General features: G+C 43.4%; 1 pseudogene; it reads right to left on the minus strand.

Annotated features, from left to right (window-relative positions):
- The window catches only part of LOC145805581 (uncharacterized), a 166,886-nt pseudogene that overhangs the window by 118,717 nt on the left and 23,672 nt on the right, over positions 1-24,497 (minus strand).

The following is a 24,497-nucleotide window of genomic DNA, read 5'->3' on the forward strand; positions in this document are numbered from 1 at the left end:
CAGCTCTTGGCCGGTCGGCCACTCATTTCCTGAACTTTCCCTTTTTGCCGCAACAGAGAGCCAACAGAGGCAAAGCAGTGTATTCTCAAGGAGTGTGTGTACTGCTACTCTCCTTATCATTACATAAGCTCAAAGGAGTGTAGCTCTTGGCCCTTAAACCATCAACTAGGCATTTTCCATGCATGACGGCCAAGGAACCAAGCTTGTACAAGCTTAATGAGTGCAAAACAAGACTCAACAAAACCATAACCCTATCATGTATGATCAAGGGTGATGGTGACCAAGAAAAGTGACGCGTTTCATCACTTTGAGTATGAAACGTCCCATTTCCCTCTGTAGACTCGACTTTCTTCGTGCGCCCCCCCTTTCGGAGAAGGTGCGAATTGGTCTTACTACAGTTCGGACTCCTGTCACAGTTCTGAATCTAATCTCACAAAGTGCAATGTGAGACTGATAAACACCAAATAGTCCAAATCTGGCAATTGGTTTTGGAAAATCAATTTTGAATCAAAAAGCGCCAAACATGGACCGCTTTGCTAGATTATAGAGTCGCCACCTAAATATTTTATTTTTGGGAAATTTAGAAAGCCCTGACTCGTGCCAAATGCCACATATCCATCATCACCAAAGTTGCCTCGGCTCGGGAACTTGGGTACAGGAGGAGAAGGTCCTGAAATGAGTACCCTCGCTCGCCCGATCAAAGATCGACCTCTACTAGCATGATATGTTATTTTATAAACACATGTGTTCTTATTCCAATTATTATCTAACTTACTATGTGATGTGCACAGCATACAAGTATAGACTAAGTCGCGAGAAATAGAATAAAACAACGCAGGTTTGTTTTCGAAAGTTATTTGAAAGTGCTACTCGCAAGTAGGCTAAAGCGCGGATTTGCCACCCTCAAGTGGGCTTTAAAACATGATTTTGCCACTTCGCAAAGTGGGCTTAAAGCTCACCTTTGATGAATTGTTCCGATTCAGGCAATCAAGCCTTCATCCACAGGCATTTATGCAGTTTATCAAGTAAGCAAATAGCCTCATGGCAAACATGCTATCATGGAAACACTCACACTCATGCAAGGATGCTAAAGCGTAAACACTTACAGTATACTTCGAGCCAAAACAAAAGCTAATTAGCAATCATGCATGATCCTAACTATACAAAATGCCTAATGCAACACATGCAATAGTGTAACTAAATAGGCTCGGCTATCTAAGATGGCATATGAATGCAACACTTGATAACATGCTTTGAAACACGTATTCAAGTAAGTGTATTGAGATACAATGCAGTTTGAATGATGCGCCGAGCCCGGTGCATGCAAGACAAATGAATGATGCAAACATGCAAGCATAAGGTATGCTAATTGAAACGTACCCTAAACTAACCATCGAAAGCAGGTAAGTAAAAGGGAGAAAGACGTGAGGTTGGAAGACATTCACACACCCACGCACACTTATTACAACATTGTGCCCGCTCGAATGAGGACCCGAATAAATAAGCTAACTAGCTACGCTAATTAAACTAATTATTACAAACCAACTAATTAACTATGCTAAGCTAATTAATTATTACAAAACCGAATTGAATAACTAGCTAACACTAAGCTAATTAAATAGTACAGGCCAAATTGAGTAATCAACTATGCTAAGCTAATTAAAACAATAAAATGGCCTCGAGAGACGAGGGAGACATGTATGCTCGGTTGGCGTCCGCTCGAAAATCCATCGCTTTGCCAAAGGTTGCCTCTGTTTACACTCGCCTTAACCTCCAAACATTGAACCAATCCTCTAGACTGCCTCTGCCTCAAAACAGAATCATTTTTGCACAAAATTGGGCTAGTGGCCAGTCAACCACTTTAACTGGCCAGTCGGCCGGTTGGACTGGCTGGTCAGCTACTTCAACTGGCCGGTCGGCCACTTATTTTCCAGGCTGCTAGTTTTGCTGCAACAAAGAAGAATAGAGGCACAACAATGTATTTGCAAGGAAATATGTGTACTACTGCCCTCCTTATCATGTCTCAAGCTCAAAGGAGTGCGGCACTTGGCTTTCGAGCCACCAACCAAGCATCTCAATGCATGATGGCCGAAAAACCAAGCTTGTACAATGTTGATGAATGCACAAATAAGACTCGAAGAGCCTCCACCCTATCATGCATGATCAAGGGGGACGGCGACCAAGGAATGTGAAACATTTCATCACTTGGAGTATGAAACATCCTACATTTCTTGTGTTTGGATTAACGTCCGGTCCAAACACATGCAATGCAAACAATATGCTTATCTTGCACAAGTTTTACTTTACTTAATTCTTGTTTACACATTTTACATTACCAAACCATTCTTTAATTGGTTAAGTCAAATGTGCAAGTCCTCTAAGGTGAGGAGGTCAACCAAAAGAGTGATTTAGGACATGAGAGGGATTATGCTTTTGACTAAGAGAAACCCTCAAAGGAGGGTTAAAGCCATTTGAGCATAAACCCTACCTCATGCTTAAACACAAACTTAAGGCCAAACGACCTTCAAAACAAATGGAAAAATGAAAAAATGGGAAAGGTTGCAGATATTTTTAGTGCTGAAATGGCATGACAAATTAGACTATAACATGCAAACAACTCATGTACAACTTGTTAAGAGCCAAAACATTGAGACTAGCGAAGGACACAATACTAGAGGCATGCAATACAATGCTCAAATTACCAAACCAACCCAAAATAGAGCTACACCTCATCAAAACAGTGGCCTAATCATGCTGAAACTTAGGCACAAAAGAGTAGGAAATCATGCGCACATGTTGACTCGCAAGCAAGGCATAATGCACCACTCTCAGAACCAATTAAAGAGTGATATATGTGAGAGTATGACAGAGGTATTTGCACTGAAATTACATGCTAAATGATGCTATGGCCTGTAAATAATCCAAGCAAAGCATGCTAGAGGCCCGAAAACTCAAAGCTAGTAAAGAGCATGACACTAGAAGCATGCAATATCAAACCCAAATAACCAAACCAGCTATGGACAGACCTAAAACACATCAAATCAGAGGCTGAAATGTGCTGAGATGATAGCATGAAAAGCAAGAAAATCATGCTCACGTATTGGCTCATAAACAAGGCATAAAACACAACTCTCAAGAGCTATGAAAGAGTGAAATATGTGAGAGTGTGACTACACTATATGCACTGAAATTACATGCTAAATGATGCCAAAACACATAATCATCACATGCACAACATGTTAAAAGCCTCAAAACCCAAAGCTAGTCAAGGCCATTTACACTACAACTATACAAAGCAAAGCATATATGACCGAGACTATCCAAATCAGAGTTAAAGCATGCTAAACCATGAGTAAAAATGTGCTGGAGCCAAGCTAACACATGCTAGAATGATGGACCAACTAATTAAGCATGCTAGGCTAGTGAGCAAAATTGCATTACAAGAAGGGGGAGGGACCTTCCCTTATATAGAACAAGCAAGCCAAAGCTTCCTTGACAAGCTAGAAGCTTGTTTGAATCCATTCATATACATGTATGGAGGATACACTCAATGTGCAACAGGTGGCTCAAAAGATCTGAAAATATTTGAAAAAGGAGAGAATTGGCCACTGACCACTTCAACTAGCCGGTCGGCCACTTTGACTAGCTGACAGGCCACTTCAAGTGGCTAGCAAGAAGAAAAAGTGGCTGACAAATGCCAAAAGTGGCCGGCAAGGCCCTTCTCCCCTCCAGGCAAGAGGCACCAAGGTTTGGCCCAAAAATAAGGCTAAAAGCAAAAGGTTTAGAGGCTTAAAGACAAGGCACCCAGCCGAGAACTTTAGGCACTCAAAACGAGCACAAATATGCACAATCATCGCGCGAACAAACGATGACGTCTGAGTCTTAAGGTCTTTCAAAAATGGGGTGTCCATAGTTGCTCCTCTTTGATAGAACTCGGAAGTCATGAAATGACGGGAGTGAATGTCAAAACCCAGAGACGACCCATTTTTGACAAGGCCGAAAACTTAGACAAATAAGCGAGATAACAATATAGATGCGCCCGCAGGCATGGGCAAAATACAAATGACATGCACAGTGTAGAACATAACTTATGATCATGCAATAAGAGCTGTAATGAAACATCTAGATGCAAATGTTATGCAAAGAAATACTACGGCAAACTCGTACATAAGCAAGTTAAGATGAACCAAACCACATTTCATGTAGAATGGATGTAAGAAAAATATGCAATCTTGACCACGCACCACGTGGGAAAGACTAAGAGCGAACGTTGGGCATACCCAAGGTCTTAAACAAGATTCTGACGCGTTGCATGTGAAAGGAAAAAGAGTGGCATAAGCATTGGAACACATTCCAAATGCTCTTAACCAAGGAGGGAGGGAACATAGGGACACATCCCAGCGTTTCCAACCATAGGAGTGGCATAAGCATTGGAACACGTTCCAAATGCTCTTAACCAAAGAGGGGGAAACATAGGGACACATCCCAGCGTTTCCAACCAAGGGAGTGGTATAAGCATTGGAACACGTTCCAAATGCCCTTAACCAAAGAGGGAAAACATAAGGACGCATCCCAGCGTTTCCAACCAAAGGAATGGTATAAGCATTGGAACACGTTCCAAATGCTCTTAACCAAAGAGGGGGAAACATAGAGACACATCCCAGCGTTTCCAACCAAGGGAGTGGCATAACCATTAGAACACATTCCAAATGCTCTTAACCAAAGACAGCCTAACGTGCCGCACGCACGAGGAGAAAGAATAACAATGCCAAAGGCACACGAGATTAAATGCGATAGATACACAAAGTGAACATGTGCGATAGATACACAACATGAACATGTGCAATAGATACACAAAGTGAACATGTGCGATAGATACACAAAGTGAAAGTGAGCGTTCTCTTACCGAGACATGAACGATCTTATCCGGAACTTCTCTGGATGAACCGTACATACAATATCGTGTCTGCATAAGAAAGAAACTTAACAGATACATCAGGATAGGAATGCATGTTCCATGCAAGGTTGACAGCATGCACCATGCTAATGTGAGAAGTGCATATACAATGCAAAGATGACAAATGCATGCTCCATGCAATATCGAGATACATATTCTATACAAGAATAATGAATGCATGTCCGATGCGGGAGTAACAAATGCATGTTCCATGCGAGATATTAAAGTGCATATTCAATGCAAGTGTAAGAAGTGCATATACAATGCAAACATGAAAAGTGTATATACAATGCAAGCATGAGAAGTGCATATACAATGCAAGCATAAGAAGTGCATAGAGAATGCAACGCAACGCAGCATACATATTTCGTGCACAGTAATCAATGCATATTCGATGCAATATGTTCAATGAAGAAAAGCGCGTCTTGAAAAGACCGATTCAAATGCAACCTCTAATTTACCTGTCAGAGGAGTGGCAACAAATTAAAAGGATACACCTCGTACGTGCTGAGCATCGCATGCTAAGATCATAGCCCGGAGCTTCTGCGCAAGCCACTTGAACTTAAAAAATGTACTTCCCTTGCATTTTCTTATGGGCTCCAGACACAAAACAGCAAAACAATAACCAAGGAGAGCATCAGAGGTCTGCTGGCCACTCTAGGAAGCCACCGGCCACCCATCAGCCACAAATTAATTTCATCGGCCAACAATGGCAGATTCGGGGCAGATTGGAGATTTCACCTCGTGTTGTTAAGGATCTCTTGCTTCTGCATCTTGTGCTTCCAAACCACAAGAACTACCTTTCTTCCTAGCCATGTTCACAACTTTCCCTATTCTCCAACGGGGTGACAGACTAGGTTGGTTCAGTATCTAGAATTGAGCTGCATACCTACTACCTCAACTTATGGGGCTTCCATACAGATTTCAAGCCGGGGATACACCCCTGGGTATTTAAACCAGACTTTAGTCTCAGAAATCCCAAACCTTTGCATTCTAGGCATCGCCATTCAAACTCTAGTTTCCACCGTCGTAGTTGGTCTCCTAGGAACTCATTGCAAGCACAACCAATATGTCTCTAGCGTGGAATAGTACTCAGGGAGAGCACTTCTGATCGCTGTTCTGGCTTGAAGAAGGCTTGAGCTTGAGCTTGAGGTAGAGGCACACTCATACTTTGGCTCATTGACAAGGTCTGAGGAAGTACACCCGGAATGCAATCCCGAAATTTAGTGAAGGTGAAACACACTCAGATGCTTCGATTTTCCTTCTTTTCTCTTTTGCTTTGCAGTCTGGAACCTATATAGCTTCAGTTAGGTCCTTATTCTATTATTCTCACATGACATGACTTGGGTTGAAACCTGCAGTTTATGAAAGAAAGAATCCTATTTTGTACAAATGTGGAGAATGGCACAGCACTCTGAGTACAAAATGATTCATTTTTGAACTTGAAATCGAGAAATGAGTTCTCAACTGGGTATTGAACCTACGACTGAACACAGCATACCACGACTCAACAAAGGAAAACAAAGATAAAACAACCTAAACACATCTATTGACACTCAAAACGACTCAAAATAAGAATCGAGACAAACAACAAAAACAACAAACACAACACTCAGATGTGTACCACCAGTGGGAGACCTCTCAGTTCACAAGGAGCCCACAGCTTCTCCAGGTATTTGTTTCCCATCCTTTCTTATTTGTGATTCTCACATCACCCTGGCACTCAATCTCTTGTTTTCTGAAAAAGCCCTTTCCTCACTTTTTCTCTCTGCACACATCTCTCTATTCTTCAATCTCTCTAATTTTTTATCACTCCCCTGGGTGGTTGATGGATAAATAGGAAGTTGTGGGATCTTGCCCCTAGTATTCTACTAGATGCTCCTTTTGCTCACAATAGTGAATTTCTCCCGCAGAGGGGTTGCGGTGCGACCAGATGCACAGTAGATTTGCAATTGAGATCGGTTGATGATGCCCCTGGCTTAGCTTGATCAAGGCGAGTTACAACATGTCCCACCGGCCAGGTATACAATTGATTAGTCTGACACATTACGTTTTCTACGTCCCTATTCTGGGTCAGACGCCAGTTTGAGCATGATCATCCAGATGAAGGAATCAAACATCCTGCTCTATTTTCAATTCGTGCTTCGCACTTGGCGTGATACCTCACTGCTTGGAGGATGTGAGAGCTTTCTGCCCTTTGCTTGTTAGCTTCAGTTGTGCCCTTTCTGGCAAGTGTGTTGACAATGGGAAAAAGACAGAAAACCTGACTCAATTGTGCCCCTAGTTCATCATTTTGACCATTTTTTATTTTTGCTTTCTACTAAAACAATTTTGACCATCATGAAAGTTAGATTAACACTCTTGTTCAATTTTTGATTTAAAATCATGCAAGTCAAGTTATGAGCACTAAAAATTTTCCTTTTTTGGGTCCATGAAATGGTCTAGTTTTGGGAAAATGGAATAATTTTCGAGAGAATTAGTCAACCTCATTAAAAATTCTCAAAAACTATTTTTGCAAATGGCCACTGCTCGACCAACACAAAATTTACTCTTGAAATGCACAACCTCAGATCCAAAACAATGGAAAATTGCTCCTTGTCTAAATGGCACTGCATGGCCACGGAAAGTTGCCCCTTGTCTGAATAGTAGCACAGCGCACTGTAATCAGTCCTCAAAGTAACGATCACAACCGAACTCTCCGATACAGAGAAGACAAAGATGATCAGAACCATTACATGGACATAGTCGATTTGGAAGTGTCTATGGATGGACTTCATAATGAAGTTGCCTACGTATCCCAAAGATGGGAATCAAGCTTGACATAGTTCCGGGTTAAGGTCCACTCGGTTGTTGACACTCTCCTTTTATGCTCTAACTTTTGCCAAAGCCGCCCTTCTAGGTTTTCAACCTTGCGAGCTATATTTTTCTTCTTTTTTCATCTCTTTTCATCTTTGTTCTTCTTTTTTCTTTTCTTTTTTTTTCCTTTCTTCTCTTCTTTTCATTTTTTTTCATCTTTTCTTTTTCTTTTCATTTTTTCATTTTTGTTCTTTTCTTCTTTTTCTCTTGCTCTAACTTTTGCTTGGGTCGCCTTTTCAGGTTTTTGGCCAAACGAGCCTCTCGAGGGTAAAAAGTGTAACACGTCCATGTTGAATGGTTGTAGGATCTCGAAGCCATTTGAATCCAAGAGAATGGCTATTGTTCGTTGATGATGCAGGAGTCCATCCAATCGAGGTCTGAAGTTGCCCCTAGTGTTGTAGATAGGAACTCGATTGTCCTTCAACAATAAATTTTCTTCTTCCAGCTGCTGGAATTTGGCTTTCTTGCCAGTTTTCATTAGCTTGAGAAATGACTCATCTTTCACTCTTCGAGCACATCTGACATTTTTGCCCCTAGTCCAAGGGATACTTCTGATCTAGCTTTTCAAGCTTCCTTTGATAACATCTGATCTTCTTGATCTGACTTTCTTGCCCCTAGTTCGAGGACTGCTTCAAATCTAGCCTGGCAACCCTCCTTTGATGTCATACGACCTTATTGCCCTAAGTTCATGGGCTGCTTCAAATCTGGCCATACAAGCCTCATATTGTGGTTGACTGTTGAACATTTTGAATCAAAGTTCAAGGTTTGAAAGCAAAAGGGGTCAAGTCTCGAGCCTGAGAGTGATCCTATGCTGCCCAATCTCAAGATTAATTCCATATATGTCTTCGCAAGACCACGCAAAACATTTTTTGAAATCTTTTAAGAAAACGACTAGTCGCTCGCGTTGAAGACAATGTAGAACCAATCTGGATCAAGCCAAGATCTTTCTAAGTACTCACATTAGCAAACATGATCTCATTTATTAAGGGCTTAGCTCGCCTCTCTTTCTCTCAATTGATCAAATTTTTGCAAATCCCGAGGAATTCCTTCCTCCTCGTTTTCATCACAATGTTTAAAAAGTTTTCAAAAACTTAAGTCAATGCAATGATTTCAAGGCACAGAAAAGACACAGTTTTGGTCAATTACTGCCATCTCATTCAGAACTTCTGGCACAACTGGCTCAATAGCAGAAACAGACGCAGAAGGGGGAAAATCACTGCTGTTTCATTTAGATCTTCTGGCGCAACTGGCTCAAGGATAGAAACAGACGCAAAAGAAAGAGTGTAAAAGACAAACACAAAACAAGATAGTGATGTTCGAGGTAATGCCCCCCAAAATCACCTGACTCTAACACAACAGGACTGACTCGATACAACAAGACAGACTCGACTGACTCAGTACAAAAAGACTGACTCAATACAACACAACAAAACTGACTCAATACCCAAGTCAGAAAGTACAATAACCAACATTTGCACATTGCTCAAAACAGTGCGTGCCATCTCCATATCTGGAGTAAACTGAATGCCATCCGCAAGTGGTTCATCCCCCGATCACATAATCACTTTATCTCCCAAGTTCACTGATCTAGCGCCGATAGACTTTGTAGGACCTGGTGCGACAATGACCTCTTTATCTATCAAATCTTGTATTTTGTGGCGAAGACGAAAACACATGTTGGTGTCATGGCCAGCTTGTTGATGGAAGGCACAGTACTTGGCAGCATCATGCGTAGCCGGAAGGGATTTCAGGAGAGGCCGAGGCTCAAGGGGTTTGAGATGGCCATACCCTATAAGGATTTGAAAAGCCTTGGAAAAGGTCATGTAAAGCAAGGCGAAGACCCTCTGGCCTCGGGATGGGTACTTCAAGGTCGGTGGAGTGTTGGATATACCAACAAAGGGATTGGCAGGTGCTGACTGGGTTTGATGATCTCTTCTGAGTGTAGGATTGGAGCTGAAAGGAATGTTTCTGGCACGACATCCCTTTTCTCGGCTTGCCCCTTGATTCAGAATGCTTTCACCGTGAGTAGCAAAAGTGTCATCCACAGTTTTTGTAACAACTGCGAGCACTTGCTATTTGTTCAGTCCTTCGGCTTTCAAAGCCTCAACAGCCCACTGAAGATGTTCATAGGGACCAATGCATGCCCCTACCTTGTTCTTACCACTTACCTCCACTTTGCCAAGGGATTGGGTTGCTATATCAGAGCAGAGCCCAGTTGTTGGTAACATGCCACCACCCAGATCTAAGATGACTTCAGGTTGGCCCGTTTCAATTTCCGCTTGCCCCAAGATCAAGGAGCCTTTTGGATTGAAACTTTTGGCCTGTGATGTGGTCGATGATGGAGCCAAAATTCCAAAGGCTAAATCTGCCACAGTTTTTTTTGCAAATCTTCAATCATGCTCGCTAGCTCAGAAGTAGTGGGTTCATAGGTTTGAGATGATTGGGGTTCAGGTGCACCCATCATACATAAGTCCATTCTGACTAGAATGAACACCTCAGGCTCTGGTAAATAGGCTAGGGTGATGTATATACTGGGGTCAAACGGGTTGGTCGTTGTTTGGATAAAGTTTACCTGCCTAAGTGGAGGGTTTTGATTGATAGTTGGTTTTTCTGGAGGTGCTACTACCTTGTTGTCAATGAGATCTTGAATCTTATGACGTAGTCTGAAGCAAAAGTCGGTATCATGACTGTGCTGCTGATGGAAGGCACAATGTTTAGCCGGGTCATGCTTTCGAGGGAGAGGATCGAGTAGAGGCCGTTGTTCTAACGGTTTTAGATGTCCTTTCTTGAGTAGGACCCCTAGAGCTTTAGACAAAGGCATATAAAGTGGGGTGAAAACCCTCTTGCCTCGAGGTAGATAGTTCGAAGTTTAGGGGTTTGGATTGGACGTACTAACAAAGGGGGTGGCTGTTTTCGGAGTGGTGGTGACCATTCCAACTTTAGAAGATCTTGCAGCTGCATCACCACTGGTGGTCGCATTCTAACTGCGTGTATAACCCTTCTTGGGTGACTCCCTTTCGTGGTCAATCAGACCTTGTTTCATAACATCTTCTATCTGTACCCCTTTCTCATGGAGGTCAGCAAAGGTGGGGAGGGGTAAGACAATCATCCTCTACATCAACTTCGGTTGCAGATTTCGCACGACCATCCTTGTTTGGTCTTTCTCAGCTAGCCTGGTGGTCATCATAGAAGCCTTGGCTCTCCAACGGGTTATGAAGTCAGAGAAGCCCTCCTTTGGCTCTTGTCTAGTTGCCTCGAGATCACGAGTTGTGACCTCGATTTGTGTATTGTACGAATATTGGGTGACGAAAGCCTTGGCCATCTTTTCCCAACTCTTTTTTACTGAATCATCCAACTTAGCGTACCAGATGGCCCAACACCCAACGGGGTCCGACCGAAGAGAGATAGTTTTTGTAATCTAGAGAGGCCCATTGGCCGTAAGATATCCGAGAACAACCGCAGGTGTACCATAGGATCTCCAGAACCATCAAAGCGGTCTATATGTGGCATCTTGAAATGGTCCGGCAATGTCACTGCCGAATCAATGTAACCATCCTCTATGTCTAGAATGGAGTTAACGCTTTGAGCCCTCTTAAATAGCTTTTCAAGCTTGCTCACTTTTAATGCAGTTGGATCCACTTCGAACTCGAAAGGGGCCTCAATTGCGTAGGCCTGTGCTTTGGAAGTCAGAGTTGGAGTGGGATCCGCTGGGACATCTGTATTCTCTTGGGCATTGGCGGTAGGGGCAGGAGCCCTTGGTGCAAGAATTTCTACTGGAGGTGGGTGGGATGCAAAAGATGTTCCCTGTTGTGTCTGTTGCTGCTGCTGTTGAAGCCTAGCAATGAGTTCGGCCTGCTGGACCACGACCTCGGTCTGGCAGGTGGTAACCTTCGCTTAGCGGGCAGCATCCCGCTGCATGGCCTCCATAGTCTATTGGGGCTGACGCATCATGTCTTCCATACTCATACTAACTAAAGGGGGCTGATCTATTGGATCTGGTGAGTTTTCACTTTCTGAGGTGGAAACAGGAAACTAAGCCCAACTGTGCACAGGTAATGTAGATAGTGACCGCTAAACTGGAGACTGTTGAACTGGTGATCTGTGCCTAACTGGCCTTTCTTTGCCTTGCCTCTGGCAAAGGAAACACCGGTTGCTCTGTTGCACTGAATCTCTGACCTTATAAAGTCTATCAACACAAGTCCAATGTACCCGAGGGATATTGGAGCCTTCTGAAGCTATGGTTCCAAGATTACCCCTAGCAAAAGAAAAAAACAGACAACATCTCAGCCTGATTTCATTAGAACAGATTTGAGCAGCAAAAATGGTCGGTCGGCTACTATAAATGGTCAGCCTGCTACTTATTTGGTCGGCCGGCACATTGTTCTGGTCGATCGGCACAATGTTTGGTCGGTCGGCAGGAAAAATCTGCTCTGCAGGTCCAACTTCAAATGGGCATAACTCTTTCATATGAACTCCTTTTCAGGTCATTCTTGTGTCCAAATTGAAGCCCTGGAAGTAAGCTTTCCAGTGAACAAGCCTTGCATAAAAATTTCAACTTTGCAAAAAGTTATGCTTGTTTTGGTGAAGGTTGCTCAGTTTCGGTCCAACCGAGATGATGCCCAACTTCAACCAATCGTATCTCCCCCATCCGAACTCGGCTTTAAGAGATTCTTGAATGAAAAATGAAGCCCCGGGAGTCTTCTTTCCAACGGTGGTAGCCTCATAGCTTAAATTCAAGTGCATAGACAGATAAGCCTGATTTAGCAAAGACCGCTTGACTCTCTCTTAGCGGTTCATACCTAACTTCTTCCTCAGCTAGATTTCTTCTCTCTTCTCCTCTTTTCTTCAACTCCAAACCCCCGAACAAGGTGTTTTGAAAGATTTTTCAAAGATTTCATCTGTCTTTCATTCATTTCCACTTTGTCCTTGCTCAATTTATTGAAAAGCGCATCATTTGATAAAATGTGAGCCTCAGAACATTGTAAAAACTTTATTTCAAAAATGTTTTGAAAGAGAGGGTTTTAAGGTCTAAAAACCATCCAAAATAGCTTTGGTCCAAAATGGGGTGTGAAGTTGAGATTTGTCTCTCTTCTTGCCAAAGAAACTGAGTCTTTTCCCTGCACACCTTTCTCCACCAAGTAAACCATCAGTAATGCCCAAGTCTTGAGGGCGGTCAAAAATGGGGTGTCTACAATTGCCCCTCTTTGACAGAGCTTGAAAGTCATGAAATGATGTGAGTGAATGTCAAAGCCTAGAGACGACCCATTTTTGACAAGGCCGAAGACTTAGACAAACAAACAAAATACCGATAAATAAATGGTTGCGCCCGCAGGCTGCCTACGTATCCCTTTGCAAGGAATCAAACCAGCGTAGTTCAAGGGCAAGATGCAAATGGTATGCAGGAAGACTTTGATAATTGGACTTATACACTACGCGAAGCCGGTTTGGGTGGTGTGAACAGACAGGCGTACTTGTTATTGTTAACCAGTTTTGAAAATTGGACTTATACGCTACGAGAAGCCGGTTTGAAAATTGGACTTATACGCTGCGCGAAGCCGGTTTGAAAATTGGACTTATACGCTACGTGAAGCCGGTTTTGAAAATTGAGGATTTATGCCATGCAATGCAATGTAAAAATGCAATGTAATAGCTAGAAAGCGAAGGTACCTTACAGGGGCAATTGGCAATGACCTACCTCATGCTGCTGGGGACCTTCCCCTTCTTCTTGGTTGAACCGCAGGTAATACTTTTCTCCCTGGCCATGGTCACAGCTTTTCCTATTGTCCAACAGGGTGACAGACTAGGTTGGATCAGTATCCAAAATTGAGGTGCATACAGATGCTATCTCAATCTATGGGGCAGCTATATGGATTTCAAGCCGAGGATATACCCCTAGGTATTTAAACCAGACTTTAGTCTCAGAAATCCCGAACCTTTGTGGTCTACGCATGAGCCATTCGAACTCTAGTTTCCACCGTCTCAGTTGGTCGCCTAGGAACTCACCACAAACACAGGCCGGTGGCTATACCAGACCACCAGAAGTCGTTCGGGCACGATAAACACCAAAGGAATTGCATCTTTAGAGGATTTAAGGTCTCCTAGACCAGAGAGTGCACAAGAAAGTGCGAGTGAAGAGTGAATGCACAAAATAGTGCTAAGAATATGCACGAAACAGTGCGATGCAATGTACTAACAAGTACAGGTTAGGTGCGCAAGAAAGTGCGATAAAATGCATGTAAAATACAAGTAAGGTGCACAAAACAGTGCGATGCAATGCACTGACAAGTGCTACAAGCATTTTCTATGCAAGATGAGAGAGAGCATGTAATGAAATGCACAACACAGTGCGATGCGCAAGAAAATGCGAGTGATAAACTGCACAAAATAATGCGATGAGCAAGAAAGCGTGAGTGATTTGAAATGCACAAGATAGTATGATACGCTAAACAGCGCGAGTGATTTGAAATGCACAAGACAGTGCAATACGCTAAACAGCGTGAGTGATTTGAAATGCACTAAACAGTGCGATACGCTAAACAGCGCGAGTGATTTGAAATGCACAAGACAGTGCGATACGCTAAACAGCGCGAGTGATTTGAAATGCACTAAACAGTGCGATACGCTAAACAGTGCGAGTGATTTGAAATGCACAAGATAGTACGATACACTAAACAGCGCGAGTGATTTGAAATGCACAAGACAGTGCAATATGCTAAACAGCGCGAGTGATTTGAAATGCAGTAAACAGTGCGATACGCTAAACAGCACGAGTGATTTGAAATGCACAAGACAGCGCGATACGCTAAACAACGCGAGTGATTTGAAATGCACTAAACAGTGCGATACGCTAAACAGCACGAGTGATTTGAAATGCACTAAACAGTGCGATACGCTAAACAGCGCGAGTGATTTGAAATGCACAAGACAGTGCGATAAAATGCATCTTCTATGCAAGTATGGGAGCACATTCTATGCAATACTGAAAGCATATTCTATGCAGAACTGAAAGCAAGCATATTCTATGCATGAATCATAACGATGTGCGGCACACATGCAACAGAAGTGTATATGAAAGTGCACATTCTATGCAATAGAGGGACATAAAACATGTACTCTGGTGCCTCTGATTTATCTCTCGGAGGGCTTTGTAACACACTCAGCTCAACAAGGGCACACCCTGTTCATATTGGCGAGAGGCAACATCTGCTGCTGCTTTAATTGCCATTCTGACTTGAAGCAAGCTTACACTTGGGGTCGAGATACACTCATACTCCAGAGAAATGGCGAGGTCTGAGAAGGTGCACCTGGAATGTAGTCTCGGAATTTGCCGAAGCTAAAACACACTAAGATGCTCCAAATTTTCCTTTTTTTCTTTTGCTTTGCAGTCTAGAACCCACATAGCTTCAAATAGGTCCTTGTTTTGCTGTTCTCACATGACCTGGGTTGAACCCTGCAGTTTTATGAAAGAACAAATTCTTTTTTGCACAAATGTGGAGAATGGCACAGCACTCTGAGCACAAAATGATTTTATTTTGAATATCGAGAAAAGGGTTCTCAACCGGGTATTGAGCCTACAACTGACCACAGCTAAAACAACTCAAAAATGGAAAACAAAGGTAAAACAACCTAAACACATCTATTGACACTCGAAGCGACTAAAAACAAGAATCGAGACAGACAAAACAAAACACAAGACTCACATGTGCATAGGGAGCCTGTTTCTCCGGGTATTGTTTCCTACCATTTCTCATTTGTGATTCTCACATCACTCGGCCCTCAGGCTCTATTTTTCTGAAAAAGCCCTTTTCCTCACTTTTTCTCTCAGTGCACATCTCTCTATTCTTCAATCTTTCATTTTTTTTTATCCCTCCCCTAGGTGTTTGATAGATAAGCAGAAAGTTGTGGGCTCTTGCCCCAGGTATTCTGCCAGATTCCCATTCTTGTTCACAACAGTGAGTTTCTCTCACAGAAGGGCTACGCTATAACTGGGTGTGTAGCAAATCTGCAGCTAATATCGATTGACGATGCTTTGCTGGGGAGTTTGGGCGTGATCAGATCTGCCCAGATGAGGGAATGGAATATCTTGCCCCATTCCAGTTCGTGCTTCTCACTTGGCTTCATACCTCGTTGCTTGGAGGATGTGAGAGCTTTCTGCCCTTTGCGGTCAGCTTCAGTGGTGCCCTTTTTCTGGCAGATATGATGCCCTTTCTAGCAAGTGCGTTGATAAAGGGGAGAAAACAGAAAACCTGACTCAACTGTGCCCCTAGTTCATCATTTTAACCATTTTTTGTTTTTGGCTTTCTACAAAAACAATTTTGACCAAAATGAGAGTTAGATTAACATGCTTATTCGATTTTTGATTTGAAAATCATGTAAGTTAGGCTATGAGCACTGAAAATTTTCCTTTTTTGGGTCCAAGAAATGGTCCAGTTTTGGAAAAGATGGAATAATTTTTGAGAAAATCGTCAACCTCAGTAAAAATTCTCAAAAACTATTTTTGCAAACGGTCAATGCTTAACGAGCACGGAACCTACTCTTGAGATGCGCAACCTCAGATTCGAAGGAAAATTGCCCCTTGTCTGAAGGAGACTGAACGGCAACGGAAAGTTACCCCTTGTTTGAATGGCACCGCAGCACACTGTATGGCACCAGAAAGTTGCCCCTTGTTTGGATAACACCACAGCGCATTGTAATCAGTCCTCAGAGTGACGATCACAACCGAACTCTCGGATACAGAGAAGATAAAGATGACCAGAACCATCACATGGACACAGTCGAATTTGAAGTGTTTGACGGCTGGACTTCAGAATGAAGTTGCCTACGTATCCCAAAGATGGGAATCAAGCCTTACGTAGTTCGGGGTTAAGGTACACTCGGGTATTAACCTCTCCTTTTACACTCTAACTTTTGCCAAGGCCGCCCTTTCTGGGTTTTCAACCTTGCGAGCTTTGTTCTTCTTTTCTTTTCAATTCTTTTCATTTCTTTTCTTCTTTTCTTCTTTTCTTCTTTTTTCTTTTTCATCTTTTCTTTTCATTTTCTTTATTTTCATTTTTTGTATTTTTCTTTTTTCTCTTTTTTTTTTCTTTTTTCTTCTTTTTCTTGCTCTAACTTTTGCCTGGGTCACCCTTCCGGGTTTTCGACCCAGCGAGCCTCTCAAGGGTAAAAATGTAGCTTTGTCCATGTTGAATGGTTTGAGATCCTGAAGTCATCTGAATCTAGGAGAACAGCTGTTGTTCGCTGATGATGCAGGAGTCCATCCAATGGGGACTAAATTTGCCCCTAGTGTTGTGGATAGGAACTCGGTTGTCCTTCAGCAATACCTTCGTCTTTCCTCCCTTCTGGGATTTGACATTCTTGCCGATCTTTGTTGATTTGCAGAATGATCCATCTTCGGCTTTTCGAGCACAATCTATCATCTTTCCCCCTAGTTCAAGGGGTGTTTCTCATCCAGCTTTGCAAGCTTTCTTTTGACGACGTCCGACCTTCTTGATCTGATTTTCTTGCCCCTAGTTCGAGGGCTGCTTTGAATCTGGCCACACAGGCCTCACGTTGTAGTTGACCATTGAACATTTTGAATTTAAGTCCAAGGTTTGACAATGAGGAGTCGAGTCTTGAGGCTAAGAGCGATCCTAGGCTGCACAATCTCAAGAGTGATTCCACACAAGTCTTCGCAAGATCACGCAAAATAGTTTTTGAAATCTTTTAAGAAAGCGACAAATCACTTGCGCTGAAGACAATGTAGAACCAATCTGGATCAAGTCAGGATCCTTCCCAATACTCACACTAACAAGCATGATCTCAATCACTAAGGGCTTAGCACGCCTCTCTTTCTCTCAATTGATCAAGTTTTGCAAAACCCGAGGAATTCCTTTCTCTTCATTTTTACCACAGTGTTCAAAAAGTTTTGAAAAAACTTAGGTCAACGCAATGACTTAAAAGCACAAAAAAGCAGGTGAAATGCACTGCCGTTCCATTCAACTTTCTGGCACAACTGGCACAAGGTAGAAGCAAGCACAAAAGCATGAAAAACCACTGTTGTTTCATTCATAACTGTTGGTGTGACTGGCTCCATGGCAGAAACAGACTCAAAAGAAAGCGAAAAGACAAACACAAAACAAAATAGTGATGCCTAAGGTAACACCCCCAGAATCACCTGACTCTAACAAAACAGGATTGACTCGATACAACAAGACAGACCCGAAATAAAAAGACTGACTCAAAACAAAGGGACAGACTCAAAACAACACAACAAAACTGACCTAAATACCCAAATCAGAAACTAGCATTCGTAAATGCTCAAAACAGTGCGTGCCATACGCCACATCTGGGGTAAATCGAGCGCCACCCGCAGCTGGTTCATCCCCTGATCACATATTCACATTATCCCCCAAGTTCACTGACCCGATGCCGATAGACTTTGCAGGACCCGGCGCGATGATGATTCCATTGTCAATCAGATCTTGTATTTCATGGCGGAGATGGTAACAACTATCAGGGCCATGACCGGTTTGTTGATGAAAGGCGCAGTACTTGGCCGGATCATGGGAAGGAGGAAGTTTATTTGGCAGTGGCCAGGGGTTTCAGATCCCCCTTTCTAATCAGGACCCTCAAGGCCGCTAATAGAGACATGTACAGTGGCGTGAACACCCTCTGGCCCCGAGGTGGGTGTTTTGAGGTTTGTGGAGTTTTGCTGGATGCACTAGCAAAGGGATTGACAGGCGCTGACTGGGTTTGCTGATCTCTTCTGAGCACGGGATTAGGGCGGAAAGGAACATTCCTGGTACAACAGCCCTTCTCCCGGCTTGCCCTTTGATTCAAATGCCCCCAACTTGAGTGGCGAAAGTGTCATCTACAGCCTTTGCAACAACTGCAATCACTTGCTATTTGTTTAGCCCTTCGGCTTTCAAAGCCTCAACAGCCCACTGAAGATGTTCATGGGGACTAAGGCTTGCCCTTGCCTTGTCCTTATCACTGGCCTTCACTTTGCTAAGAGATTGGCCTTCTCCCAATGCAGCCCGTCCCAAGGTTAGGGAGCCCTTTGATATGAACTCCCTGGTATGTGATGCGATTGACGACGGAGCCAAAACTCCAAAGGCCAGATCTGCCACAGTTCTCTGAAGATCTTCGATCATCCTCATCAGCTCAGAAGTAGTGGGTTCATGGGTTTGGGATGATTGGGGTTCAGATGCACCCATCATGCATAAGTCCATGCTTTCCGAGATAAACACCTCAGGCATGGGTAGATGGACCGGGGTGATATATACGTTGGGGTCATAAGGGACGGCCAATGTGTGGGTTAGATTGAGATGTGGATGAGGTATTTGGTCATTGGGGTCTAAAGGTGGAGCTATCGTTCGGTTGTCGATGAGATTTTGGATCTCATGACGAAGGCGGTAGCAACGGTCGATGCCATGACCGTGCTGCTGATGGTACACACAGTACTTGGAGGGTTTATGTCTGGCTGGGAGTGGGTCAAGAAGAGGTTGAGGATCGAGGGGTTTGAGATGCCCTCTTTCCATCAAGACTTTTAGTGCGGTAGTCAGGCTCATATAGAAGGGGGTGAAAGTTCTGCCTTGAGCTCGGGCTGCGCCGGCGGTTTGTAGGCTTGGATTGGCAAAAGGGTTGGCTGTGGCGACTGTATTGATTTCGGTGGGTTTGGAAATAGTGCTACTACCAGCATTGGTGCTTCCTACAATTGCCCTCCTTGTCGGTTCACTTGTTCTGGGAATGATCCCGCTGTTGAACGCATTCTCGACCTGAACCCCCAGTTCATGCAAACTTTTGAAAGTGAATAGTGGTGCGACTATTAACTTTTGCAACATGTCATGCTCGAGGTTTCGCACCATCATCTACACTTGATCCCTCTCAGAAGGGCGATCTGTCATCTGTGCTGCCTTTGCCCTCCACCTTGCAACAAATTTCACAAAAGGCTCTGTTGGGTTCTGGCAGGTTGTTTCAAGCTCTTGCATGGCCATTTCAACTTGGGTATTGTAGGAATACTGATCGACAAAGGCCTCAACCAATTCTTCCCAGTCTTGCTTCACTTTGTCCTCCAACTTAGCGTACCAAGTGGCTGCTACACCAGACAGGGTTCTTCCATACAGAGAGAGTTTCTATGGCTTAGTCAGACCCATCGGCTTTAGGACATCCAAGAAAAGTCAGATATGTACCATTAGATCTTCAAACCCGTCGAAACGGTCAAGGTGTGGCATTTTGAATCTGTCTCGGAGCCGTACGGCAGACTCAGTGTCCCCATCCTCAATGTCGGGAATGGAGTTAAGGCCCTGTGCCTTTTTGAATTGCTTCTCAAGGTTCGCAATTTTCACTGCAGTCGGATTGAGCTCATTAACATCAAGGGAATAAAGCCTCTCATTAGGCTGTACCAAGGGTCTGAGCACCTGAGCTTGAGTCTACCTTTCTCGAGGATTTGGACACTGCAGATCTTCAACTGGCGGAAGTGGGTCAAAGTTCGGCTGGGGTCCCAAAGCTGGATGTGAGGCAGATGCCCCAGATGGGCACTACGTTTCAATACTGGTCTCAGCCTGCATGGCAGTTCCCTGATTTAATGCTGTTATCACAGCCACAAATTCTTTCGAACCCTGTGCCATCATAGTCTGCTGAGTCCGAACAAAGGTGATGTGACCGGTGACTGATGGATTAGATGAACCGGTGAGCCCTGACTGGCCTTTCTTTGCCTTGCCTCAGCGAAAGAACACTGGTTGCCCTTGAATTGAATTTCTGACCTAACAAAGTCTATCAGCACTAGTCCAATGTACCCGGGGGATATCGGAGCCTTCTGAAGCTATGGTTCCAGGACTACCCTAGCAAAAGAGAAAACCGAGAGCATCTCAGCCTGATTTCACCAAAACAAATTTGACTATTTACGGAATTCTCCCCCAAAGTTCTGCCTGTAAACTGATACCCTCAGGTAGAACTGATTGCCCCAAAATACTGATGCTGGTGTCCGCAGGCCTGATACCCAAACTTGTAAACTGATACATGCATTCCCTATAGAAGCACACTCTAAAAGCACATAGCAAGCAAAGAGAGCCAAAACACCCCTATGTTGGGGTAGGGTTTCCCTGTCCTATTTTGTCAGGAGCTAGGGTTTCACTATGCACGTAGCGGTTTCAAACAACCTAACAATAGGGTAAGCAACCTGTCCTAGTTTGGAATGATCACTATGGATTCCGAATATGCACTAGGTCGAATGGTCAAAAGGGTGCCCCGGTAAAAACTGGGGTTTGTGTTCCCATCGTGGCAGAGCCCGTAACCAGTCAATCTTGTGGCACGCAGCCTCAGGCTAACTGCTCAGGAATAGCAGATGGTAAACACGGTGTCCTAGGCACACCAATGCACATGCAATGCAAAGAAATACATAAGTGTAGTCAAAATGAGATATCATGAGTTCGAGTCAAGTTCTCTAACTCTCCAGCAGAGTCGCCAGAAACTGTAGACGTCCTCGAACATCCCGGGAGGGAAATCCCGTTCTGTTCTTTATGGGCTCACTACAGTTCAGGACTCAAATTGTTACGGTTCTAAATCTGAACCAAAGAGTCCAAATCCGGCAAATCGTTTTTGAAAACAAATTTTTGTAAAGAAGTGCCAAACATGGACTGCTTTGCCAGATACAGAGTCGCCACCTAAATATTTTATTTTGGAGGGGAATTTAGGAAACCCTGACTCGTTGCCTAAGGCCACGTGTCCGTCATCACCAAAGTTGCCTCGGCTCAGGAACTTGGGTACGATTGGGGAAGGTCACTTCGTGAACACCCCCGCTCGCCCGATCAAAGATCGGCCTCCACTAACCATGATATCTAGTTTTGAAAACATTATGTGTTCTTATTCCGGTTATTAGCCTAGATTTACAATGTGATGCGCACAGCATACAAGTATAGACTGGATCGCCTGAATTGGAACAAAGCATTTCATATTTGTTTTGAAAACGGTTTGCTACTCGCAAGTAGGCTAAAAATACAAATTTTGCCACCCTCGGGTGGGCATAGAAAACACGATGATTTGCCACTCTCAAGTGGGCTTAAAAAACTTAAAGTCGATGAATTGTCCCAATTCAAATAACCCAACCTTCACTCACAGGCATTCAGGCAGTTATATCACATAAGAATATAGCCTCATGGTAAGCATGCTGTCATGGCAATACTCACACTCATGCAAGGATGCTAAACCGTAAATGCTTACCTAGTACTCCAAGCCAAAACAGAAACTAGTTAGTAATCAAATGCATGATCCTAGTTCATGTTAAGATGGCTAATGCAACACATGCAAAAATGCAACTAAGAATAGGCTCGGCTAATCTAAGAATGACATGTGAGATGCTACAACTAACACGTATTCAACTTGGAATTGAAATACAATGTAGTTAGTATGATGCGCCGAGCCCGGTGCATGCAAGACAAATGTATGGATGCACGCATGCAAAGCATAAGGTATGCTAATTTAAATATGCCCTAATACTAATCATTGAAAGCAAGTAAGTAAAAGGAAGAAAGAAGTGGGGTTAGAAGACACGCACACACATTTATTACACAATTGCCCTCGCTCGGAGGGTCCGAATAAATAATACAAAATGAATAAATAATTAACTACTTTAGCTAATTAAAGATTACAAAACTTCTAATTAATTAACAAATTAATTACAAAGAAAAAGTCTAAAGATGAAACTAAAGAGACCGCGGCAGCTCTGCCTCGGAATGCGTGGATGATGCATGCTTGACTCACCTTGCTCGAGAACTCACTGCCATGTCAAAAGCTGCCTCTGTTTACACTGCCTTGCTCCTTTGAAAATTATGAAAGTTTCCAGGACCCTTCTGAATCACTCTCTGAGTGTTGTGGGATGACACCGGCCATGATAGAGCATTACCGGCCATGAGAATGTGGCCATCGGCCAAAAATTGAACCACCGGCTTGACTTTGGTAGCCGGTCGGCACTGTAAGTGGCTGGCCGGCCATTCCTTCCTGCAGAACCCTGTTTTGACAGCAGCAGAGGACAGACAGTGCATGGCATGGAAATTTCAAAGCAATGTGTGCATGGTCACTCTCCCAATCATGCTATGGACTCAAGGGAGTGTGGCCCTCGGTTCTCGGGCCACCAATCACGCATTTCAATGCATGATGGCCAAAGGCACCAAGTTTGCAAATCAATGTAAATGCATACAACAGAACAAATGGATGCCTCACGCCCTATCATGTTGAGATCAAGGGCGTCGGCGACCGAGAAGTGAGACGTGTTTCGTCAATTTAAGTACAAACACACCTCATTCCTCATGTTTGGCTTGACACCCCAAACCAAACATAATGCAATGCATGTATGCAAAATGTAATGCGAAAACATGTAATTAATGCAATGCAACATGAGCAATGTAACATATCATGCAAACACCATGGCAATATGACAAGTATGCAACACTACAATGCAACCTAGATAGGCAATTATGCAAAGTGATAGGCATACAACAATGCACTAACTACAAGGATGCAACAACCATGCAATGTAATGAGCATACAACAAAATGCAAATGCATGACCCATGGTCTTACACTATAGGTGGACAGACCTCAGCCTTGTCCATAACAGTGGCCAAAATGATGCAACAAGAGCACAAATCACATATGCAAGCATGCATGCCCCAAGGCCCATCACCCAAGGCATGAGAGAGGCAACTCTAAGCATCCATAAAAGAGACAAACATGGGCATTAGACCAACAAAAATCAGAGCTATGGTATGTTAGAATAAGCCCCAAAACCCACATAAATGGCATCCCAAATGACTTAAACAAAGAGGCATACACCAAGGCCCAAACAAGGAGCATAAGACCACAACCCTTCAAGGCATTAAAAGGGTAACAAATGCAAGCATGTAGGCATAAAACATGAACTGAAATGGCATGACAAGTGATTCCAAATCACTGAAATAAACCAAATGAGGCATGCTAACGACTCACACACCCGAAGCCAACAAGCTAGAATACAAGGAGGCTATATAAAGCATGGCAAGCATGACTCCAAAGACTCAAGATAGACCTTAATCATGTTAAAACATGACCGAAAAATTCACAAAGCTAAGCCAAAACATGCAAGCATGATGGTCCAAAGGCAAGATGTATTTCTAGGTAAAATAGAGGAATACAAGGCAAGTATATTATGCATGAAAGGGGTCAACAAACCAACATGGGACAGAGGTAAAACATACTAAATAAACACCAAATAACCTCTGAAATAAAGCCAAACAAAGCTAGGCATGCATGATACCCTTATGAGCCAAAACACAAGCAATGAGACAATAAGGGGAGAGGGGTGTCCCTCCCCTATACAAGTCCTCAAAACCACTTCATCACCACTGAAAATCCTCTAGATTTTAGTGGTGAGAAGGCCAATACACGAAATTTCCAAAGCTCAACCGATAAGGCTCAAAATGAGGCCAAACAAGGCCTAAGAGGGGGTGGACGACCCCCAACACCAAAATGACCTTAAACAAACATGTTAAGCATGCAAACACAAAAAAATTTTCAGTTTATAGCTAAGCTCGAATCAATATGAAAGATAGCCTAAAAGCTTGTACAAAAAGGAAGGACTAAGAGGGTAAGTGTCTCACCCTTGAAGACCTTTTTCAAAACACCAAACTAGCAACCCTTTTGGATCAAAACCAGCTCCAAGACTCCTCAAA

This window comes from Camellia sinensis, chromosome 13 (genome assembly GCF_055761805.1).
Source record: "Camellia sinensis isolate YWXY chromosome 13, ASM5576180v1, whole genome shotgun sequence".
Classification (NCBI taxonomy): domain Eukaryota; kingdom Viridiplantae; phylum Streptophyta; class Magnoliopsida; order Ericales; family Theaceae; genus Camellia; species Camellia sinensis.